Source organism: Tribolium castaneum, chromosome 5 (genome assembly GCF_031307605.1).
Source record: "Tribolium castaneum strain GA2 chromosome 5, icTriCast1.1, whole genome shotgun sequence".
NCBI lineage: Eukaryota > Metazoa > Arthropoda > Insecta > Coleoptera > Tenebrionidae > Tribolium > Tribolium castaneum.
The window spans coordinates 12309502-12316865 of NC_087398.1; positions in this window are offsets into that span (position 1 = coordinate 12309502).

The window sequence follows — 7364 nt, forward strand, 5'->3', positions numbered from 1 at the left end:
GCGACGCTGGGGACGCCGGCATGCGCACCACCGATGCCCAAGTGCGCAGCTTCATGCACTACTTCGATTCACACAAGAAGTTGGAAACGAAGAAATTTTACGAAAACCAACTAAATTTAAACATTCCTAACACAAATTCATCAATCATTGGAGCCGACCAGGTGATTTTTGCAATTTCGTCAAGTTCTAACAATATTTTGAAAATTTTTAAACAATGCTACATAATAGGTGGTAATCTAAAAAACAATTTAGGGAACGTAGAACAAATGTAAAAAAAAGTGTTATTTATTATAAAGTAACTTTGAGTAGAGTCTACAACAAACTCTTAAAGAATCATCTGGAGAAGAATTTATAACAGAATCTGGAGATGGATCAAAATAAGAGTCCACATTTCAGATCTACAGACAGCTTTACATTAGAATTTTAGAAAAATCTTAAAAAAAATCTAGGAGATGGTACAGAAATAAATGTTAATTAAGAAATATTCTAAACGAAATTATAGAAGAATTTTACAAATACGCAGAGTATATACCTTAAAGAAAATTTGAAAAATGTAGGAGAATGTAGAACAGTTGTAGTGTTTATAAAAATAAATAAGAAAAGCCTAAAAAGTATTTGTTAAGAAGTATGTACCTAGAAAAGAATTTATAAATGAATCTAAGAATGGATTTAGAAGGTAATTTAAAGAAGAGTTCAGATATTATATCTTGAGACGGCTTTACATAAGAATCTGAGAACAGTCTTAGGAAAAATGTAGAGAAGTCGAGACACTGGGGATCCCCTATGCCCGAATGCGTCCACATAATTCTTAACATTATGTCTGTCATTAATAATGACACTAAATAAAATAATGTGGAAGAATTCTGAATGAAACTATAAAAGAATTTTGAAAAATCGCAGATTTTAAAAGAAAATCTGGAGAATGTAAAAAAGTGTTATAAATGAATTTTGAAAACAGTTTACTTTTTATAGTAATTTTAAAGGATCTTAAAAAGAAAAATTCTAAAACTGTATATTTGTAATAATCTAAAGACAAATTCTGATTTCAGATGTAAAACCGGCGAAACAGAGGAGAATTTTATGAAAAAACTAAAGAGTAACAATGCTAAAAAATAATATAAAACTAAAAGTAAAATGAAACTAGAGAAAAAAAATTAAATGATGCTGAGTAGAATCAAAAAGAGAATTTGAAGAATGTACCAAAAAATTATAAAATTATTTTGAGTAGAGTCTAGAAAATAATTATAAACATGCAGAATAGAAGAATTTATAAAAAAAAATTAAAGATGAAATTACAAAGTAATTATAGGAAGAGTCCGGAATTTATTAGTCTAGAAAATATGAGTGTGGAAGCACTTTGAGAAAATTTTCTTAAAGCATTTAAAGATGGATTTATAAAGTAATTATGAAAAAATAAAAGAAAAGTCCGGAGATTTTAGATCGAGAAACTATTAAATCGTAAAAAAAAATTCAGATGTGAAAAAAAATTATACAGAAAAGTGTTTTAAACAAAACAAGAAAAGAAACAAAAAAAGAATTGAGGAAATGAAGCCAAGAAAAATCTAAATGAGAATTTGAAAAATGTAAAAAAAAACAATTATAGAAGTGTTCATATAATATAATTTTGAGAAGGGTCTAAGAAATCTTTTTAAAAAAGCATCTAGAGAACAATTTAAGAAAGAATTTGAAAATAGATTTAAAAAATAATTTAAAGTAGAGTAGAACTTCGATTTTAGATCTAGAGAAATTAAAAAAAAATTATAATAATTTTAAGAAAAACTGAGAGAAAAGTGCAGAAATAATGAATAAGAAAAAATTAAGAATAATCAAGGTAAATTATATTCTAAACGAATTCATGGAAGTATTGTTCAAGGGCGCAAAGTGAAACTTAAAAGAAAATTTGGAGAATATAGAAAACATGTGTAAGATGTGCTTATAAAAGAAATTGAGTAAAGTCTAGAAAATAATTGTGAAGGAGAAACAAGAAAAGAATCTAAACATGAATATTGAAAATAATCTAAAGATGTGAGTTCTAATTTCAGATATAAATAGAGAAGGTTATACAAAAGAAACTAAAGAATCTTAAAAAAAAATAGAAAAGTTAGTTAGTACCTACAGAAAAAATGATTAAAAATACTTAAATAAGAAAAACTGTAATTGAAATTATAGAAGGTATTTTAAAAGACACAAAGTGGAATCTAAAAGAGAATCTAGTGATTGTATAAAAAAATTAGAAGAAAAATTAATGGAAGAATTTATTAAGGCATTTATAAAGCAATCTAAAGAAAAATCCAAATTTGAAATATAAAAAATTTAAAAAAAAAATGAAAGCAAAATCTAGAAAAGTGAAAAAATTACAGAAACAACGTTTACGACTAATATAAAAGAATTCTGAACGAATATATAGAGAAGAATTTTTAAGAGATACAGAGTAGAATCCAGGAATGAATGTGAAAAATGTTTTACAAATAAATATGCGTATGGTGGTAATGCTATCACCAAGTAACTATAAAAGATTGTGTCAAAAAATATCTTGGCAACAATCAGTTATTGACAGTCTTGCTGGCTTGTCAAATTAAACCCGTTTTATGTAACGTCTTTGCCAACCCGACCACAAGAATCACAGACTTTAATAGTCACCCGGTATTTATTTTATCTACGGTGTTTTTTATGTTTGGTGCAATAAATAAATGATCACTTGATCAATCTGTTTGCCTTTTTACTTTTTAATGTCTCTAATATCGATTCTTATTTATATCTGATAAATTGTAGTAATTTGTACACATCTCCTTTAGTATAAGCAAGTAGCAGATTCAGCTCTTGAGCTAGGATTTTTACATGATTTTACCTGTTTTGCCCTGTGCTCAATTTTTTACCCTACAATATGTATTTTTTTAAATTCCATTAAGTAAGATATTAAAAAATTTGACCCAGATTCCGTCTCGCGTTGGCTCCCTTAAGTAAAAGTGATATTTTTGGGTATTTAAATTCGAGATCGATTTGTCGAGTTTGCAATTGGAAGGGTGTCGAAGCGAAATATCCAGGGAATGGTCTGTGACGTCTGCGGTATCGAAAATATCAAAGACCACCATTAGATGAATTGATGCAAATGAGAGGCAACTCCAAACTATAATTCTCGAAGCGAACTGTTTATTAAAGTAATTGCGAACCAAATGCTTGCAAACATTTAAACTGAGCAACAATCAATTAATATCTTCGCAGAGAGCTTTAAGTTAATTACAACGAGTCTCAAAAGTCACGAATGTTATGTTAAGCGACTGAATGATGTATACACGAGATTTAAGTTTGTTCTAAATGGAATTATACAATTTGCGCGAACTTAAAGGTGAGTGAAATATTTTTTAAATTTAGTTACTTGTAATTCACAAAATACAGCGAGGTAAATGTTTCGCGCAAAATGATCCAGTAATCAAGCTTTTATCCAAAATTAGCTTCGAACATAAATAACCCAAATGGAGTGCATTTTTTAATTAAAAATTGTTGAAAGCCGAGCTAATTCAAAATCAGTTAAAAGGCAATTAACGCAGTTAGAAACCATTTAAACCAGCATGTTTCGCCTAATTGTCGTAAAATTTAAAAATCATTGTTAGAAGTAGGTTAGAACGAATCAATCACGCACGACCTGACAAAGTCCCTACCGACTGCGCCAAACCGATCAGGTGCTTCCAGTTCACGACTCTTTTAATTTAAATTTGTGGCTAAAATAAGGTAATTTACATAACGTTCGCATAAAAAGCTTGATAGACGCCGGCCGTAAAAAATTCTTCGAGGCGATTGAACCACTAGAGGTTCAAATTCAAATAAGTAGAAGTGTGAGTGTTTTTTTCCCATTTATGAATTTGCGACAAGACACCAGTCTTCGGAAAGGCAATTACGGCCGTTCTTGCGGAAAGCTTTTTGTTTGCTCTTTTGTCCTACGCCCACATGCTTTTTAATTGATTCCGAGGCGGCCGGTCGTGTTTGTTATTGGTCCCTCCTGACGGAACCTTTAAAATGAAACTTTTTTCCGGATTGCGATATGAAAAGTGTCGGTCGGAGGAAATTGATGGCAAAGTTGCGGATTTCGCAAATGATTAAAATCTGCACATGTCAGACGGACGGAAACAATGCAAACTATGCGAAAAAAGCGACATGTTACTGGCAGCTTCGCTAGTTTTGCCCTCATAATTGGCGCGCAAATCGACGAAATAAACTGCCATTTTACACAGTTTAGTTATTGAAACTTTTGCTGTTTGTGCTTTCAGTTACAAAGCAATTTTAAATCACTCTGTATAGTGTTTTAACTCTGTTATTAGCCATTTTAAAAACAGTCGCTAAACATGCTGATATCTGAAATATTAAATTTTAATTAACATGGCAAAATTATTTTAAATAAATTAGGTATTTATTTATAAATTTATACACATATTTTACAGTTAATTAAATATTGGCAATTAATTAGTCTGGTTTTTAACAAAATAGTATTTTTGTAAACTGTGAAAATTAATTAGGGGTGCTTTTTGTGCTGATAAATTTATTTCGTTTGGAGAATCACAGTTTCGCGTTTAGTTCTCCCGCTGGATAGTTAATGCAGAAGCGTTGCTTTCGGTTGAAAAGAGTTGAATTTTTGTAAAAGGTCATGAATTAATTAGTTGGAGCTTAAGCAGGCGTTCTTGTCGATAAATCGTCCGTCGATTCGATGATCTCTTCAATTTCCGGTTCGCTTTTTTCCGAATCCAATTTCGGTGAAAATGGATTTATTTTTGGCTCTACCTTGGTTTTAATTAGCGGAAGAATTCCACGGCGGGTGCTTAAGCTCAACCGATCTGAATTGGATTAGGGGTTAGAGTAATTTTTCGTGGAAAGTTTTGTTCCGGGGGACGTCGTTGGCAATAATCGTGGCGTTTATTGAATTTTGCTTGGATAATTGACAGTTTTGGGGCAGTGATTAGAGCGAAAGCGTATATCACGGGTCGTCGAGCAAAGTTAATAAATAAAAAGCGCAAACACCATCAAGGCTGATTTTTGTCCGTCGGGCGAAATAATACTTTGTCGCTTGTAATCAAATACTGTTTACTGTTTACCCGTAATGAAGTTGAGAAGTCGCAACGGCCGTCCTGTCGCCATTATCCCCGATACCAACTCGGACTGACAACTTGTAACTCAATATCGGAAAAAGCTGTCATTACCGACGATATTTCATCAGATAATGGCTTTACGAGAGATGATTTCTTTATTTAAGAGCCGGGGATACAATTTATTAACGTCCATGCCGAAATAAAATTCGCAAAACTCACTTCTAATGGATTTTAAATGAAAGCGAAACGATTTCGAAAATTTTTTAGAGGCGGTGCGAGATCATTAGACGGTTATTTAAGCATGAAATTTTTTCCACAAACTGGGCCCAACATGCACAAGTTTTAATTTACGGTCAACTTCTCGAAACACTAATTAGAAAAATCGGGAAATTATAAATTAGCTCCGAAATATTCGAGAAGTTTTTTCCGAGGGACTGCCGCTCAGGTTGACAAAATTGTTTACTATTTGTGTTTCGTTAATTAATTTTCAATCAAAACTGGACAGAATTGTCAGGCTTGAAAAATATTTTTTGATGTCGAATGTTTTGCACCAAATGACACTATGTTTTTGAACATATTTTGCAAAACACAAACATGTAATTTAAAAATAATTATTTCCGAATAAATTAAGTTGCATCAAAGCCAATTCTGCCCAGCCCCGTTATTTACATTTCGGCTTGTTTAATAAAATAAATATTTTTGTTGATTCGGTAGTGTTATGTCTACAACTAATGCAGTTACGTAATTCCGTTACTATAACTGAATTATTTTCCCTCAGGTGACGCGGAAAAGAACGAAAGCGTCCAAAGCAATAAAATTAATTAAGCCGCTATGAAATATAACTTTGGGCTTTGCTAAATTAATTTTGCGGACACCTCCGATAAAACACGGCAAGAATTAAAATGGACAACGTGTAGGCACATATATAAAAATTATCGCGTTTTATTTACATCCTGCGATAGTGGTGCAACGAGGCGCGGAATTATCCTCTAATTAACTCGCAAAATTGGGAAAGTGGAATTTTCAGAGGAAAAATCCGTTTCCACGTGAGCAGTCGTATCACGAGTTCAGGAATCAATTCAGCCCAGGCTAAGCCGTGTTGGGCTTATTGATGTCCTCGCATTTATCTAGCCGGCCCTCGTATTCAAACCGACACCTGAAACTCCTCCAACCTGAAATTAATTTCAGACGCGAAAATGCAGTCTTTGTCTGGGTATATTTAGCGAGGGAGTGCACTGACATTCCTGGAAGCTCGAAATAGACAAGTTGAGCTTTCAGATCGCTCAAAAATGCTGTTTTCAGGTGCTGCATATTCGGGAGGATCGATCGAGGTGATTAAGGCTGTTGGTAGTTATAAGTTGGCTTTATGCCGGTTTTAAAACGTGCGCGAGCTTTAGCAGTGTTCATCTTCAGTTTACGAGGGGTTGGTAATGGATTTGTAAGTACAGTCGGGGAGTTGGCGCTGCCACTCGATGGATTACTCGAATAATTTGTATTTAAATAAGTGGGACGTTTCAGGATTCAGTCAATTTCCGGCAGGACGAGCACACAGGATCAAAGAAGGGAAAATAAGACGAAGGGACGAAGCGTAAAGGCTAAGAACGGTTATCGCCGGAGGCAGAGAAATATGGAATGTGTTCGCAGGGTGATAACACTGTCCACTGGACTGATTCCCGCTTTAAATAAAAATTGCACTCGCAGGAATTCGCTTAACAAGTCAAACAACCAAGTAATTTGCCCTGTCTTTATTTTAGGCGAGATTATCTGGAAGTTTGCGCCGAATTTTTAGCCGTCGAACTTAGATTGTGTTTTCTGCCACCCTGATATGTCTCGAGTTTGGTAACTTCGTTTCACTGCTAGATAAAGAGAGAGGAGGGGTGAGAGCTTTCAGTATGCACTCGCTAATAGCTTTCAATTTTTGCTGCAAGACAATTCGATTAGCAGGGAAGAGACTTTAAAATTGGCTTACAAAGAGCACGAGCAATGAAAAAATAAGACTCGCTTTCAAAGCGCGAATGTATTTTTGAACATCCGCCAGATGTGCAAGAACAACAATTCGGGGCGAAATTTTTGCATTTTGCCTACGAAAAAAATAAAAATATTTTTTCAACAAACATGCTCAAGGTTTTCGGAAAAAAATTTATAAACAAATTTTATGGAAATCCCCACATCTGCTTTAAGAAGTTTTTTTTCAGTTGTATTTCTTTGGTAAGAGAAAATTGTCAATCTATTCAAAGAAGACACCGGGCATTTTACGATTTTTGTGGAAACGTGATTTTTTCACAA